General features: G+C 34.6%; 1 long non-coding RNA gene across 8 annotated transcripts in view; it reads right to left on the minus strand.

Annotated features, from left to right (window-relative positions):
* The window catches only part of LOC111758592 (uncharacterized), a 272,253-nt gene that overhangs the window by 236,302 nt on the left and 18,147 nt on the right, over positions 1-17,804 (minus strand). The gene's annotated exons all lie outside the window — the stretch shown is intronic.

A 17,804-nucleotide genomic window follows, 5' to 3' on the forward strand; every position in this document is an offset into this window, starting at 1 on the left:
TCTCTAGTCCTAGTTTTTGGAGGAATCTCCACACTGATTTGCATAGCGGTTGCACCAGTCTTTATTCCCACCAATAGTAGAAAAGGGTTCCTTTTTCCACACAGCCTCTCCAGCATTTGTTATTGCTTGATTTCTTGATATTAGCCATTCATTCTGGAGTGAGGTAGAACCTCAAGTGTTATTTTAATTTGCATTCTTGAATGATCAGTAATGTTGAACATTTTTTTCACATATTTACTTGCTGTTTGTATTTCTTCACCTGAGAAGTGTGTATTCATCTCAGATGCCCATTTTTGGATTGGCTCTCTAAGTCTGAGATGACTGATATTTTTTGTTATTTGTATGTTCTCAATAGTAACCCCTTGAGGTACAGCTGGCAAACATTTTCTCTCACAATGGTGGGTTGTCTCTTCACTGTTGGTGGTTTCTCTTGCTGTGCCAAAGCTTTTCAATAGGGTGAGATCCCAGTTGTTGATTCTTTGTGACAGTTCTTTTGCAATTTGAGTTTTGTTCATAAAGTCTTTGCCAACACCAATGTCTTCAAGAATTTTACCTACTGTGTCTTCCAGTAGATTTAATGTATGTTTTAATATTAAGATCTTACATGATGAAAGACATGGGTCCAGTTATAATCTTTGGCAAGTGTAGAGTCAGTTTTTCCAGCATTGTTTATTAAAGAGGCTTTTTTCCAGTGAATGTGTTTGGCATTTTTGTCAAAGATACAGTGGCTTACCTACGTCTAGAGTTCTTTCTGCATCTTCTAATCTGTTCCATTGAACTTTGGGTATATTTTATTTTATTTTATTTTATTGCCAGTACCACATTATTTTTGTTTTGCTTTTTTTGTACTGGGAATCGAACTCACTACTTAGCACTTGCCAGGCAGGTGCTCATGCCACTGAGCTAAATCCCTATTTCCCCCCCCCCCCCGCCACACACACACACTGTTTTTTTTTTAAACACAGTAGCTTTAAGGTATAATTTTAAGTCATGGATTGTGATTCCCCTCTGTCTTGTCTTTGTTGCCCAGGACTGCCTTTGCTATTCTAGGTCTCTTCTGCTTCAAGTTGAATTTTAGGATTGTTTCCTCTAATTCTGTGAGATATGCTATTAGAATTTGACTGAGATTGCACTGAACCTGTGTAACAGTTTTGGAAGTATGGCCATTTTCACTATGTTAGTTCTTCCTACTCAAGAACACAGGATAGCTATCCCACTTTCTAATACTCTCTTCAGTCTTCTTTTTTAGAATACTGTAGTTTTCAATGTAGAGGTCTTTTACATCCTTTGTTGGATTGATTCCTACGTATTTCATTTTTTCTTATGCTATTGTGAAATGTATTATTTCCCTCTCAGTGAGTTTATTATTCATGTACAGGAAGGTTACTAATTTTTGAATGTTGACTTTATATCCAGTTACGCTACTGAATTTGCTTAATAAATCTATCAGTTTTTTTTTTTAGTGGTATTTTTGGGATCTTCTAAGTAGAATATCATATCATGTGCAAATAATGATAGTTTAAATTCTTCCTTTCCTATCTTTGTTCTTTTTATTTCTTTCTCTTGTGTAGTTGCTCCAACCAGTTTCCAGGACAATGATGAATAAGAGTGGAGGCAGTGGACATCCTTGACTTGTTCCTGATTTGAGACTGTTTTCAGTTTTTGTCCATTAGTATTATGTTGGCTGTTTGTTTTAGATGGGTTTTATATGATTGACATAAAGACCATCTGTTCCAATTTTCTGTAGGGTTTTTATCATGAAAGGGTGCTGGACTTTGTCAAAAGCTTTTTCATCATCTATTGAGATAATTATATGAGTTTTATCCTCAGCTCTGCTAATATGGCATATCACAGTGATTGACTTACCTATGCTGAACCATCTCTGCATCCCGGAGATGAATCCCACCTGATCATTTTGTCCAATTCTCTACATGATTGCCTGCACTGTTCGCCAGTATCTTATTAAGGATTTATGCACCTATGTTCATTAGAGAAACTGGCTTGTAATTCTCTTAGTTGGGTCCTTCCCTGGTTTTGGTATCAGGGTAACGCTTGCTTCCAGTAATGAATTTGGAAGTACTGCTCCACTTTCAATTTCATTAAAGAGTTTGAGAAGTGGTGGTCTTCTCTAAGTTTCCTGTAGAATTCAGCAATGAATCCATCAGGGCCTGAGCTTTTCTTTGTTGATAGGTTGTTAATTACATCTCTGATTTCATTTATTGATACTGGGTTATTTAGGGTTTTTATATCTTCTCAATTCAGCTTGTATCATTCATACATATCTAGGAATCTGTCCATTTCTTCTGTATTTTCTGTCTCCTTAGAACATAAGTTTTAAAAGTAGGTATAGATAGTTTTCTGTTGTGATTTCACCTTTTTAATTCCTAATTGCATGGATTTGAGTCTTTTTGGTAAGAGTGGATAAGGGTTTGTCAGTTTTATTTAATCTTTCAAAGAACCAACTCTTTGATTCTTGGTATTGTGTTAGTCTCCAGTATGTTAATTTTTGCTCTGATCTTTAGAATTCCCTCCCTCATGTGTACTTTTGGCTTATCCTGCTCTTCTTTTTCTAGAAGTTTAAGGTTCAATATTAAGTTGTTGAGACGTACTTGCTCTGCTTTCCTGATATGGGCATTTACTGCTATAAACTTCCCTATTAAGACTACTTTCATTGTGTCCCACAAAGCTCTGCTATGTTGTACTGTCATTATCATTCAACTGTAAAAGCTGTCTACTTTATTCTTTAATTTCATCTGTAACCCGTTGCTTGTTCAGTAGTGTGCTATTTAATTATCATGTTTATGAAGTTTTTGTGGTTTCCTTTGGCACAAATTTCCAATTTCATTTACTGTGGTCTGACAGTATGCATGGGATAATATCAATTCCTTTGTATAACGTGTTATATGAGCCACTATCTGGTCTATTTTGGAGAATGTCCTATGTGCAGCTAAGAATAATGTGCATTCTGATGTTGTGGGGTGGAACAGTCTATAGACATCTACTGAGTCCATTTGTTTAAAAGTTTGATTTTGCTCTGTTTTGCAATTGTCTACTTTATCTTTTTGTGACAGTGGGGTATTGAGATCTCCAAATACAATTATTTTAGGGCTTTTTGTGACAGTGGGGTATTGAGATCTCCAAATACACTTGTTTTAGGGCTTATTTGACTTTTCATGTCTGTTAGCAATTGTCTTAAATAGTTTGGTGCACTAGTATTTGTTACATGTATATTTATGATTGTTATCTCTTCTTGTATTACTCCCTTTACAAGAATATAGTGACTTTTTTTTAATCTCTCTTGATTAGTCTTGGCTTGAAACTCACTTTGTCTGCAAACAGAATAGCTACTGCTGCTTTTTTCTGGGTTCCCATCACACAAAGTAGAGATTTCTATCCTTTGCCTTTCAATCTATGAATTTCTTTTTGAATTAAATGTGTCTTGTATGCAGCATGTTGTTGGATCTTGCTTTTTGATCCATTCTGCCAGTCTGTGTCTTTTGACTGGTGAATTAAGACCATTAACATTGATAATTGTAACTAAAATGTATTGGTTTATCCCTGTCATGTTATTTTCTTGTTGCTGGCTCTACACCTCTCCCCTCCCCCAATTGTTTGCCTTCTGTGGTGGATTCCTTCTTTGGAATTGTTGTCCTTATTATCTCTTTCTAACATGTCCTTCAGAACATTTTGGAGTGCTGGTTTGGTGGTCATAAATTTCCTCAGATGTTCTTTGTCATGGAAGTATCTTATTTCTCCATCAATTTTGAAAGATAGTTTTGTGGGACATATCAGTCTGGGTTGTAAGTTGTTTTACTTTAAAACTTGGAGTACTTCACTCCAAGCTCCCCGTGATTTTAGTTTGTGCTGAGAAGTCAGCTGTAATTTTGATGGGCTTTCCTTTACAGGTGATTTTTTTCTTTTCTCTAATAGCTTTTAGGATTCTATTCTTGTGTTGAATTTCTGGAATCTTGACTATGATACGCTTGGCTGTAGATTTTTTTGATCATTGTTAATTGGAGTTCTATATGCCTCATTTATGTGTATGTCAAATTCTCTTTCTCTACTACGGAAGTTTTCTGTCATAACTGTGAACATTTTTAAATGTCATTTGTGGTGTCTCCTGCTTGTTCACTGATTTCAATCAATCTTAAGTTATTCTTTGTCTCATCTAGTAGCTATTGGATCAATTTGTCATACTCCCTTGCTGTTTTTGAGAAATCTTTCTTTTCCTGGTCACTAACTGCAAGCTTGTCTTCAATAGCTGAGATCCTGTTCTCACATTGGCCTAATCTACTTTGAATACTTTCTTTTTTTTTTTTTTTTTTTTTTTTTTTTTCTTTTTCCTTTTTATCGGTACCAGGGATTGAACTCACGACTGCCTGCCCGCAAGACAGGCGCTTATGCCGCTGAGCCAAATCCCCAGCCCCTACTTTGAATACTTTCAATGAAGTTTTTATTCTCCTGGATATCTGCTTGAATCTGTTTATGGATTGCATTTTTTCCCTATGCTGAGCTTCTATAATTTCCCTGTTTGTCTATTTTTTGCCTGTTTGTGCTTTTATTTTTATTTAGAGAAAAAAAAATAATAGGAAAAAGGTAGAAATAGTACATAATTTTAAAAAAGAAATCAATAGTTGATAAGTTACATATTGTTATCTTAGAAGTAGTTGCTTGTCACAAAATCAAAGCATAAAAAGTGGACAAACAATAACAGTACAAACTATTCTGTTTGATGAACTAACAAAAACTTGGTCAAGGGGCTGGGGATTTAGTTCAGCGGCATAAGCAGCTGCCTTGCAAGCAGGCGGTCGTGAGTTCGATCCTCAGTACCGATAAAAATGAAAAAAACAAAAACAAAAAAAACTTGGTCATGTAGTTATCTATCTTGCACACTAAAACATACAGTTATATCCTTTAGAGCACTTTTGTTCCCTTTCATTATCACAATGTATTACATATTTTGAATCTTATTACTTTCAATTTTTAATTTTTTTATATTCGAGACAATATGGTATTTACAAATGTGAGTCTGATTTTTCACTTATGAAGAGTCTCAAATTGTCTCCATTTACCTATTAAAGCCTCAAGATCATCCCTTTTATAGCTGAGTAATATTCCATTCCATAAAAAGACATCTTTTTTCATCCATTCTATGGCTGATGAACAGTTTGGTTGTTTTCAAGATTTAGCTATTACAAATTGTGCTGCTGTACACACGGGTGCACTTATATCACTGAGACATGACTTTTTCAGTTTTTATGGGAAAATACCCAGGAAGGGGTTGAATGGTACTTCCAATCCTAGTTTTTTTAGGAATCTCCGTACTGATTACCACAGTGGCTTGTCTGTGTCTGCTTTAGCACTGCTAAGCATGGTATGTATTTTGGTGATCTCTAGTTATCTATTTTATTTCTGATTTCATTTTTTCTAGAGCCTCATTTAGTTGCTTGTTACCACTTCAGAGAGACTTGGTAGGGGGCTTTTGGATTGTCCCACCTGATTGTTCCCTGAATTTGCCTTTAGTGGAACTGGATGTCTGGGGTTGCATTTTGCTTAAGTGTCTTCGCATTTTCTTGTCTCTCTTTAGTTTTAATTCCTAAGGTGATACTTGTAAATTGCCTATGGTGAGTTACTTCATTGGTAGTACTTAGTACACTTAGGTAATGAATACGCTGAGGTATCTTCCAGGTGTAGCTAGTTTTTGGCTTTTGAGTCTGTTGGAAGATCTTACCGCTTCAGTTTGTTGGAGATGAGAAATCATTGCTCGTTTGGCCTCCTTCCTGGTTCTTTGGTACTGTGCCACTGTATTTCCTGTGACTCTTAGTTCATCTCAGTGATGGAATACTAGCTGCTTAGAACAAATATGTTAGTTTTGGCTATACTGGTACCAATAGCATCAAAAACAGCCTAGAATACAACAAACTGAGCTAACCCTTAATTTGCAACTTTTAACCATATGAACTAATTTATGATTATGTAACAAAACGTAAAACAAACCAGATAATTATATGCAATATATAAGTCTGTAATTTGTCAATTTTGCCCTAGAGGGTTAAAATTTAAAATGGACTACAGCGAAAATACAGAAGTGGAAAAAGAGAGATTAAAAGATTGGAAGACAAAGGGAGATCACACCAACATGCTCAAACTGGTGCAGAAGACTGAAGGAAAAGAGAAATGGAAAAGATAACAGGAAGAACAGAACAGAAACACACTCATAAAAAGGTTAAGAACCACTTTCACACTCATATCAAAACAATGAAAGAGAAAGAGAAAAAAAAAATACAGTCCACTTTCAGGATTCTTTCTGGGTCCACTAGCAGACAACCTGTGGAGCCAGAGTTTGGAATCACACTGATCTATGCCAGCAAGTTAGCATTGCTTTTTGGTGGGGTAGTAATCTCAGCGGGCCTGCCCTGAGGCCAGACTCATTCGGCTTGTCACAGTCTAAGCAATTTCCACAGGTCTGCTCCCAGTTGGGAGCTGCGAGACACAGTCAGCAGCAGTTCTGAATTTTAAGCTAGGCAGGCCCGTCTCCAAAATAGCTCTCCCCAGGAGGGTTAAGACCTCTGCACTATCAGCCAGTGTAGTCTCCATGTCTGCCGCTTCCTTCCACTGCCATGTCTCTCTGCAGAGCCCTCCAAGGTCGCCAGCTGACCCCATTACTGACAGTAGGATCACAACTCTGAACAGTTCCTCTTGTGCAGTGAGTTCCATTTCGGGGCAAAGGTGCCTCCAGCTACCGCCTTCTTCTTCCTTGGTTTTTCTTTGCTCTCTCTGTGGGCTTCAATTCCCACTGACCCATTTCCTTCCTGTCTTCCTCATGATGCTGTATTTCAGAGTTTCTGCCTGTGCTTCTTCAGTAGCTGAGACTACACCTGTGCCAGGTGTACCAGGTTTGGCCTTTTTTAATGTAGGGATTTATTGCTACACAATACTCTTTGACTACTTCTCCATTTAATAATTTTTGGTATATGTATTTTCACTTGGCTCAAAATTTTAAATGTTTCCTTGGTTGTTTAGGAATATGTTGTTTAATTCTGCATATTTAAAAAAAATTCCTCATTACTGATTTCCTAACGTTTTATAGTACTGAAATGCTTCATCACATCTCAGTTTTTTGCTTGGAAGGCAGTTGATTTTAATCTTCTTAAATTGGTTGAGGCTTGTTTTGTGGCCTAAGTCTTGGAAAATGATCCTTGTGCGTATGAAATGAATGTCTGTACTTTTACTGTGGATAGTTTTGTGTGTTTCTTACGTGCTCTTCATTTATACTGTTTTTCAAATCCACTGTTTCCGTATTATTTTGTCTGCAATGACATACCCATTTTTTAATGTGAGGTATTGAGGTTCCCTACTATTACTGTTGCTTCCCATCTCTTCAACTTTTTAATATTTCTCATATTTATTTAGGTATATAAATATTGAGTGCTTATTTATAAATGACATATCCTCTTGATGAATTGACACCTTTCGTAGTATACAATGACCTTGTTTCTTGCAAGTTTTTAATCTAAAATACATTTTGTCTGATGTAAGTAGAGCCACTCTTGGCTCTCTTGGTTACCATCTATATGGAATCTCTTTTTATCCCTTTACTTTAACGTGAAGTATCTTTTTCCATCCCTTTATTTTCAGCCTATGTGTGACTGATTATATAGCTGAAGCAAGTGTCTTGTAGGCAATATATAATTTAATCTTGGTGGTTTCTTTCTAAAAGTCTATTTTTTAAAACTTCTTTTATAATTTGATAGGAGCTTTCTTTTTGGTAGCTGTGTTTTGATTTTTTCCTTTATCTTTTGTTTGCCATTGTCTTTCTTTCTGGTCACCATGAGGTTTGCATAAGGAATCTTCTTACTAGTTTCTTTTGAATTCATAACTTTGGCCACATAAAAAACTCTGTACTTCAGCTTTTACTCCTCTTATATTTTACATTCTGTCACATTTCATATCTTTTCTGTACTGTACATAAAGTTACTGTATAAAATTCATAAAATATTTTTTACTATAGCTATGTTTACAACTTTAATAACTTTTACTACCATTGTCTTTTTTTTCTTGAAACGAGGCTTGTATTGTTCAGTGACTCTTTCATCACAGTCTCCGGAATAGCTGGGAATACAGGCATGCAACCACTCCTGGAGGTCTTTCAACTTCTTAGAGTTTAAAAAGTAATGCATGCACTACCGTAATAGAACTAGTATTCTGGGCTCTGTATTATCTTTTTTTTCACTTCTGGGCATTGACTCCAGCATGCCCTGGGACTGACTTACATCGGAGCTCCTCAATTTGACTTTTTAAATTTTATAGTGATTTTTATACTTTCATGGGTTTTCATGTTATTAGTTAATATCTTTTTGTTCCAACTTTAAGAACTCACTTTTGTATGTTTTTTTCAAGGCAGATGTAGTGGTAATGAACTTAAATTAGTTTTGTTTGCCTGGAAAAGTCCTTATGTTCTCTTCATTTCTAAAAGATCTTTGCCAAGGATGTTTTTGAGGTATTTTGTTTGTCTTTGATTTTTGCTTATTTCTCCTTCCAGCACTACAAAAATATCACCCATTTTCTACTGACCAGGAAGCTTTCTGTTAAAAAATTCAGCAATCATCTTAAATGGTCCTACTGACAAGTGTCTTGTTGTTTTCAAAATGACATATTAATCTTTGACTTTTGGGAATCTGATTATAAGGTCTTTTAGTGATGCTTTCTTTGTATTTAACTTATTTAGTGTTCTTTGGGCTTCACTGTTTCAGGGATTCATTTCCCTTTACTAACTTGAGAAACTTTCTCTCAATTTCTTTTTCCATTCTTCTTAGAACTCTTATTTGTAAATTTTCGTTTGCTTGATGATATTCTGTAAGTCCTATAGATTCTCTTCATTCCTTTCCAATTTCTTTTCCAATGCCTAATTTCAATGATCTGTCTTCAATCTCACTAGTTCTTTTTGGGGCTTGATAAAGTCTACTTAAATGTATCCATGAAATTTTCAGTTCAGGCCTGTTCTTCTAATCACCTCTAAAGGCTGCACTCTATAGCATTACTTATTCAATTTTAACACCTGAGCTGTATGTGGTGGTCCATATTGACAATCTCAGCTACCTGAGAAGCTAAGGCAGAGGATCCTAAATTATAGGCTAGTCTGGAAACAGCACAACCTTGTTTCAAAAATAAAATTAAAAATTAAAAGGGCTGTCTCCCAGTATTGCTTGGCTTCAAAATCTGGCACTTCTAGGAAAAAATCAACATCTAAATTTTGGAGGAGATATATTTAAACTACAGCCCAGAATAATGTGTAAGTGTCCTTGTTGACCTTTTGTATGCAGCTTTTATTAATTTTAAAAGTTTTATGCTACCTCTAGTTTTTTAATCTCTCACCTAGATTCTCTTGCTCTTGTGAAAGTATTCTGAAGTATGACTGTTTCTATGAGAAGATAAATGTTTGTCTTGTTCTACCATCTTGTTGATGTCATTCTCTAATCATTTAGTTGTTCTAATGTCACAACATCATTTTTACTTTTATTTTTGAAACATTTGAAGTAATTTACCAGTATGTGGCACTCCAAAATAAAGCCCAGTATATTACCCATCACTGCTACCCAACCCTTTCATTTTTTCCTTGATTATAGATTAATAGGAATATGGTTATCCTAAGAAACTATTTCACATTTTTCTCCATAATACATTTTTCACACTCTGAGTTGGCAATTAGGTAATTCTTGTCACAGGAGATTCTCTAAACAAATTTATGTTCCACATAAGAAATTCTAAGGAAAGTGATATACGTAAAACATTACATGTGGTTTTCCAGGAAAATTTAGAACTAAGATGTGAAATGTAAGAACAAGATCAAATGAAATGGGGAAGCAAATTGCTAATTGCTGTTATACATTCACAAATCCACCTACTAAAGAGACCTGACAAAGTTGAACCGAGTGACTGGTAGTTTACATTATTAAAGTAGTTCTTCAAAAACAACTTTGCTAAGGCTTTTTATTACATCATCTGGTCAGAATATTCAATTTTACACATGTCAATAACTGTACTTGCTGTTTTATGAAGGATCTCTCTCTGTCCCCATCCTCAGTTATGTACATATTTTTATGAGGCTTTAGAAAGCACACACTAACATTCATTAGCTTATTTCATATTTGCTCTTCACATTAAGATGTCAGGGATGTAAAATATATTTATGTTGATATTAAACGCTGATTCAAAGATAAGGTGACTTAAGTCAGGTAATAAACTAGTAAACTGTAGAGTAGGGAACAGAACCCAAAACTTTTATAATTTCAATGTTCATTTTTCATGTCACATTGATCTTTTTATGCATGTAACACTTCTGTAAAATGTTAATTTCATTTGTACATGTAAAAATTTAATTTTATAAATAATTTTAAAAGACACAGAATTAGTATATTAGTATACTTGATTTAGTTTCTGTTTTTGGTTTTCCTGGTTTGTCTTTTTTTTTTTTTTTTTTTTTTGGTGCCAAGAATTGAACTGATGGACTTGCACTTGTCAGGCAGGTCATGTACCACTGAGCTAAATACCTGATCTTTAGTTTAATTTCTATAACCTTCAAAATTCACATTGAAACTCAAGCACAGATGCCACAGTGTTGAGAGGAGAATCTTTGGGAGGTAATTAGTGCCCTTACGAAACAACTCCAGTAAAAGGAAATAATCTCTTGCTCTTTTACTTTGCTACATGAGAAAAGAGTGTCTGCTTTTTGGTCTGCTCCTTCCTCCATGTAAGGACATTTGGATGACACCACTCATAATGAACAGCTCTTCACTGGATGAGGAATCTGGGAGTAACTTGGTCTAAATTTCTCTTTTCAGAAAACATTATCCAGTCTTGCATACTGTTTTACCATCACTAACAGACTAAGACACTTCTCTATCCCAAGACTACAAAATTTACACAACTGTCTTTGCTTAGACTATGTATGTACTTTTAGTTTCTTTTCAGTCTTGTGTTTCATTTTATATACTATGAGGTTCTTTCCTAAAATTAAAGGATTAGGGCCAGGGGTTTAGCTCAGTGACGTTAAGTGCCTGTCTGGGAAACTTGAGGACATGAGTTCGCTCCTTGATACTAAAATAAAATAAAATAATCATATATAATTAGAACTACTGTATGTATGCCCTTTTAAATTTTTATTCTGCTATGTGAGGACACAGAAACAAGGAGCCATTGGGAAAACATAAGGTAACCTTTGCCAGACACAAAACATGCTGGTCTCCTGATTTTAAACACCCCACCTTTCATTTGTGTGAGAGATTTCTGTTATATATATATATATACTGCCCAGTATATACATAATAGAAATGTGGAATTTTGTTATTGCCACAAAAGTTAAGACAACTAATTAAAAACAGTATATAATTAACAAAATCAAAATCTTCCTATATTCTCTCCTAAAAATTCTCTCAGACTCTCCTTAAATTTTCATAGTGGTTATTCTTCTAGGCTTCAAGTCATTTGTCAAACATAATAAATTATTTTTTTAAAAAGTAACTTAATCCATTTTCCCCATTAATTTAGCAAGAATTAGCTTATTATGTTACTAACATTAGCTACTCAGCAAGAAATTGGGCACTAGTCACTCACCTAGGGAAACTGGACCAGGAATCTGGCAGTTTAGTTGGAGAAAGTATCCATTAGTCATTAAAAGTGAGGACTCTAAACCAACTGCAGTACTGCATGTCTATAATCCCAGCTACCTAAGAGACTGAAGCAGCACTGTAAGTTTGAGGCCACCTTAGCAATATCTTGCCTCAAAATAAAAAAGGTTGAAGATGTAGCTCTACAAGTTTAATTCCCACTACTGGGGAAAAAAAAAAAAAAAAAAAAAAGGACTGGAAAGAAATAATATTCCAGAGTATAAAATATAAAATATACAAAATTTCAAAATAATAACCAAAGCAAGTCCATAGTGAAAGATATCAAAGTGATGTTTACCTTTGGAGGATTATCTATGGGGAGGGAGCACTAGGAGAGCCTCTTCCCTGAGAATGTTGTTGATGATTACTACACAGGTATCTAACATAACAGAATTCATAGAACTAGAGTAGGGCACTTCAGTACGTACATTATACCTTAATTTAAAAAAAAAAAAACTTAATTTTTTAAGAAGGAGAATCTGTGAAGTCAGGCAGATCTGGCTAATGCAGGATCTACCATTTATTAATATGAGAATATACAATAGTCAGCTTTCATGTTGTTGGGAAAAAATACCTGAACACTCGTAACTTGTTTATTTTAGTTCACAGTTTTAGAGGGATCAGTCCATGGTTAGTTGGTTTTGAGGCAGAAACAATGTGGGGCAAGGCATAGGACAAAAAATTACTCAATTCATGCAATCTAGGAAACAAAAAGAGAAGAGGCCAGGTATAAGAACATACCTTCCAGGTATTAGTCTCAATGGCCCATCTCCTTCAACCAGGCGCCACCTCCTAACGGCACACTGAATTATAAATCATCAGTGGGATTAATCCACTGATGAGTTTAGTGCCCCCTCCAACCACCTTCCAAATGCCCCACTTCTGAATACATGTGATTTTGGGGGGTATTTTAGATACAAACATAAACATACATTGCTTTACCTCTCTAAACCTCAGAAATCTCAACTAAAATCCAGAGTTAGTAATACTTGCCTAAACAGAGTTGTCACTTGGATTAAGATAGTTGGTACATTAAGTGCCCAGTAAGTTCAGCAGTTATAATTACCATTATCACTATTGCTAGAGTGGGGAGGATGAAAAGTAGATAACAAAAGAAACAAGATTCCATATGTAGACTGAATTAACAAGAAACTAATGAAGAAGAAAAAAAGACTGGCTTAAGTAGAATAAAAACCAAAGGACACACTGGAAGCATGTGGGCAAAATGAAAACAATTGGTTTCTAAAGCACCCAAATACTGTCAGTATAACCTGGTGGTTAAAACTGTAAGTTCTTAAAAAAAAAAAAAAAAAAAAAAATATATATATATATATATATATATATATATATATGAAGCTGGCATACCTGAATTTAAATCTAATTGTTACACTTGTGTGACACTAATTTTCTTTGACTATGCATGATAGTACAGGACATTAGTATTTACTTCACAAAATTTTTGCTAGGGAGGGGCCCAGAGTGAGGAGGAAAATAACTTTTAAAACTAGTCACTTGAAATATTTGTAGAATATTTACTAATAAAATGAAATAATACTAATATGTTTGGTTTCTAGTGAGATTTTAATCTGATTTGCAAAGGAAGGATGGCAAAGTCTATTTCATAGTACTATTATGATAATTACATGCCCAAATTATGTAAAAGCATTTCATACAGAATAGTTACCAAGTAAATGTTAGGTTTTTTCCCCTTCAATAGTACATTAAGTGTTTTTTCAAGCATAAATTATGGCATTTTTTCTAATTTCAACTTTTTCATATGCAATTACTCTTGCATTCTATTTATTTCTTAGTAGAGCCACAAGTTTCATATTTTGTTTTCTACATATACTTAAAGTTACTTCAAATAAGTAAATGACTAAAGGATTCTTAAAAAATTAATTCAAAGTGACATAGGTACTACCTCAAAATAAAGCATTAAAAAAAAAGGACTGGAGATACAGCTCAGTGTGAAGGGCCTAGGTTCAGTTTCTAGTACAATAATTTAACTGATAGTTTACACTCCAAAGAATATAAATGGCCCTTTTTTATTTAAACATTACTTTTAGAAACTGGCATTAAGTCTTACAAGTGGGCATAATGTCCAATAAACAGAAGGTTATAAAAGCTTAGGTGGCAGAGATCCAACATGACTACAGTTCATGTGAAATTTTAAAATATTAACAGCTTTTCCAATTGGTCAACTGCCTATTAAAAATAGAAAAACTCTTAAATACATGAATGCTTATTCAGTTTTAAGCAAAAATTTATAAATATTTCTCATTGAAATAGTTTTGGTATCCTATAAAATCTGTCAGTATGCATAAGATGTAAATAATCTTTTTATTGTTATAGCTGAAAAAAATCTAAGTTGTCAGTTTACAGTAACAGTTCTGCCTTCTGGTTTCTTCTTAGTTCAAATTCAGCAGTCAATTCTAAGATAAAGCAACAAAGGTGTTCATTTTAGTAGTATTTATAATACAAAAAACTGGAAAATGTGTATATGGTTAACAATGGAGAACTACTTAAATAAAGTACTCTACGTACACAATGGTTAAATAACACTATATCCTGGTTAAATAACACTATATTTTGGTTAAATGCACACTTACCATGCAGGCACAATATGTTGCAGGAAAAACAAAATGTTTTGGTCTTTTTGAAACAGGGTCTCATTGTACAGTTCAGGTTGGCCTTAGACTCATTCTGTAGCCCAGGACAGTCTCGAATTTCCAATGACTGCCTCAACCTCCTGAGTGCTGGATTACAGGCATGCACGGCTATGCCTGGCTTGCAGGAAAATATTTAAATAAATAGGAAATGATCATAATATACAAAAAATAGAGGTTTAACAAAATTATATTTGGTAAAATGGATTGGTATTTTTAAACACACACACAGAAGGAATAAAAGGCTATTAATTACATTTTAAGAGCAAATTCTGAGTCACTTTTGCTCTTTTTCAGTTACCTGTAATTTTCAAACATTTTACTTATGGAAATATGTTACAAATGATTGTAAAATATTTGTTAAATTTTATTTAAAAACATGATAAACGATTGGAGAGCTCTGTTTTATTCAGAAATCTATTGCTTCTTACATCTTTGCTACAACTCTAGTGCAAATCTTTATCACCTTTCATTTAGAAAATTGCTCTTGCATTACACCTGCCCTTCCTATTTCTGCTTCTTACTATACTTCAGTTAAACCTTGCCAACAAAATATCACTCTACTTCACATCTAATGGCTTATTTCATTTAAAACTTACCAAGATAGCTTACAGTGATATATGATTGAGATTCTGTACCTTTCTCCATAGGATTCCCTCCCTCCTTCTCACTTCTTTCTTTTGTCTCGTGGTAGAATCCAACTTGCTCACTACTTTCAGGCCTTATTCATCTTTATACTGTATGTTGACTGTAACATGGAACGTTCTTCCCCCGGTACTCAATGGTTTATACTCTTTCTCCTCCAGGCTTCTACTCAGTGATTTCAGAGAGGATTTTTCTTTCATTCTGTTTAGTATTACAGTCCTGCAACCTTCAACACTCTACCTAGAGTCCTATATTCCTTCTATGCTTTATCGTTTTCCTTCTCTGCTTTATTTTATGGGTTAAGCTCACAAGTGGGAGACTAAGGTGTGCTTTGCTAATTAAGGTACTCCATCTGTCACATAGTAAATTGAGAAAAAGTATATGAGAAGAGATTTCATTCAGTGATCTAGTCTCTCTAGGCCAACAGCAAGTTGTACAATCTAAGAGAGCAATCTAGGTGGACTGAAATTTAAAATTATGTACACTGTTTTATAAACATCTGTTACAATGGTAATTTCAATGCCTATTTACCAATTTCCTGCACTAGTTAATTAGGTACCCAGCCTAAAAATTCAAAAGATGATTTGTCTTTCTTAACTATTATAAAGATTTCAGGGAGAAAAAGGATTATTAATCTGTTGCAACATATTGGCTTGAAAATTTCTTGGTTAAATTTCACTTTGCACATTATAAAAATATGTAAACTAAACAAGCTTGATTAAGCATATTGCAATGTTGTAAATTTTAGGTTCTAAAGTCATAAGCTTGCCTGACAGATGTAAACTGTGGTGTTATTTTCCTAGTTGTCTAATGATTATTAATGATTGAAGCAATTATTTTATATAACACTAGCTTCCTTCAGTAAAGCACAATTTTTAACTAATAAGGCTGAATCTTCTATTGAAACTATGAAAAATTTAAGCTCATGCCATTCACTCATAGAAAATAACAGCTGACTTATTCAAATATTATCTTTTTAATAGAACTAAAAATATGATCTTTTTCTTCTTAGGAAATCTAAAGTACTTTTGCTTAGAAAAATAAAAAACTAGTTTAATACTGATCTCTGAATTTTTAACATAGCTACACATTTTAATTTGGATTATGAGAAAACATGCCAATAACTATTAATGATTTTTCCATTGAGTGGTGTCTCCTTTAATGGTAATCACAGATTTTCAATCATTTTAGATTCTCAAAACAATTATAATCTAAAATTAAAGAGTCAATCTTAACATTCCAGCTTCAAGCTATAGTATACTGCAAACCTCTTCTCTTTTTCTTCTACTCTTTCCTGTTTGAGGAGAGCACTAGTGACTTGGAAGTTGTGTGGGAGAATCTTGCTTTCAAACACCTGCTTTCCCTTTTTGGCTTAGTGCATTTGCTTTGTGACAGAAGGGATAAAGAAAAGGGCCAATGCTTATCTTTTACTAGGGAAAAACACAATTCTCATTAACTAGATATTGATTAAATTATGTGACAGTATCCAAAAGCTGTAGCTCTCCAGGGAGGTTTTTTAGGGGGGAGCCCATAGATGCCTCTAATTCTCTAGTTTCCTGGTGGTGGTCATTTGGATATCTTTACCTGTTCCACTCCTCTTGATGTAGTCTCCATACTGAGAAAATAGTTCATCTCATCTAACTCTCTGGCGTTCCTATCACCCACAGCAATCTTTTATTCTTGCCACACAGACTAGTTCTCATGGAGGTCACTTTCCTGCTGTCTTGGCCTATTGTAGTCAGGGTTTGCAATTGAAAAGATTAAATGCAGGACACATAACTTATAGGATTACTTTACAATGTTCACCCGAAGAGTTAAATGCAAAAGAGTACAGGAGATCTATTCACACACTAGAGACCCAAAGAATTCAGCTGAGGGCCTAGATCTCATGGCAATGTCCTGCCTGAGTCTAGCAGAAGACCTACAGCCCATGGCAACGTCCTCCATGAGGGTAGCTGCTAAAGTCCACATAAATGTCTCACACAAGTTTGTATCAAGGACCTTCAGTTGAAGGTCTAAGTGGTGGAAGCTAGAAAGTCTGTACCAGTGAGGTGAAGAATCTGTTCTGAAGCCAGGAAGTGATGCTCAAAGGAAGGACCAGAGCTTCTCCAAAAAGAACTGCAGGCACCTTCAGCACTCTGTTAAGAACAGCCAAATTCGTATCAGCAAAGCCAGTGTGACAGGCTTCTCCAGGAAATAACAGCACATCCTCTTCCCCTGCAGTTCTCTTTTTATGCTTCTGGCAAAAATCATCAGGTGGTCCCTCCACATCCAGCACCATGCTGATTCAGTTTTGCTGAATGTTACAAGTTGACCACCAGTTGTCAATCTATCATAGTCCTCTTTCAGTCTATCATGTCTTTCAAATTATTTTCCTTCTATACAGCTCCCAGAGCTCAACAAGTCTCCTACCAAGCCAATATTCAAAAAAATGCATCTCTTTCTACTAGTAATCTCAATCTTTAGAACTGATTCTCTTCAAGCACCCTCCTCTCACTCCAACTACATACTGGACAGAGCCCTTATCTACAAATACTGTTTCTTTAAAAGGTCTCCTTTAATCTTAGTCCCTGATAGGCTTGTCACATTACTTAGTGTAAAACAATTAGCCTATTTAACATTTTTGAACTTATGAAAAGGAGCATTTAATATATTATATTCTCAGCTTTGAGGTATAATCATAATTATAGGAAATGAAAAACTCTCAATGTCATAGCATACATGTATCTACCAAAACAGCTGTAACTATGAGGTGTAATAAAAATATAGCAAATGTTTAACTTTTTAAAAAATATTAGAGAAAAGACACATTGCCATTAAGTTCTCT

Source organism: Cavia porcellus, unplaced genomic scaffold (genome assembly GCF_034190915.1).
Source record: "Cavia porcellus strain 051 isolate PalLab524CR breed Dunkin Hartley unplaced genomic scaffold, mCavPor4.1 scaffold_8, whole genome shotgun sequence".
NCBI classification, from domain to species: Eukaryota; Metazoa; Chordata; class Mammalia; order Rodentia; family Caviidae; genus Cavia; species Cavia porcellus.